This window comes from Ovis aries, chromosome 2 (genome assembly GCF_016772045.2).
Source record: "Ovis aries strain OAR_USU_Benz2616 breed Rambouillet chromosome 2, ARS-UI_Ramb_v3.0, whole genome shotgun sequence".
NCBI lineage: Eukaryota > Metazoa > Chordata > Mammalia > Artiodactyla > Bovidae > Ovis > Ovis aries.
The window spans coordinates 78,869,110-78,869,954 of NC_056055.1; positions in this window are offsets into that span (position 1 = coordinate 78,869,110).

Here is an 845-nt window from a genome sequence, read left to right on the forward strand (position 1 = left end):
AATGTTTATAAACATATTAATAAAACAGACCAGCAACAGCAGCAGAGTGTAGAGATAGATCAATGCAATAATGATGAAACGTCAGAAGTAAAGATAATTATACATAAAACTTAGTGAATGAATCTTAAATAGGCACTTTAAATCAATAAGACAACCAAATGGATTAATCAATAAAAGGTGACAGAATAACTTGTTAACACCATGAACACATACACACATACACACAGCTTATACCATATTTTATACCAAAATAAATCACTGATGGATTAAAGACTTATGGTTATTTTCATTACACTTAAACTTTAATCTTCAGTAATTTATTTTTCTAATATCCAGTGCTAGTAAATGAGGGCACTTTCATGTACTGCAAATTGAGTGTGAATTATTATAAAATTTTTGGAAAGTGACTTGGCCATATGTGTCAAATTTCTCAAAAATATCCATAATAATTAGTAATTTCATGTCTAAAATAGATGTTCTTAAGATTTGATATCATTTAGATAGTTCTTCATTATTATATGATAATACCAAAACTTGCAAATACTGAAAGTATCAATTAATATGATATTAATTAAATTAAGCTAGGGAATACTTAAATAGGTAATTGTTCTTGCTGGGAAAATCCTATGGATGGAGAAGCCTGGTGGGCTACAGTCCATGGGATCACAAAAAGTTGATATGACTGAAGCAACTGAGCACACATACATATGTACACATACAGACAAACATATACACAAACACACAAATTGAAAAAATATATACCAAAAAAATTAATAATTGTTAGCAATACATCTATTAAAATTTGTTTCTTCTTTGTTATACTTGAATTTTCTTAGTTTTTCTTT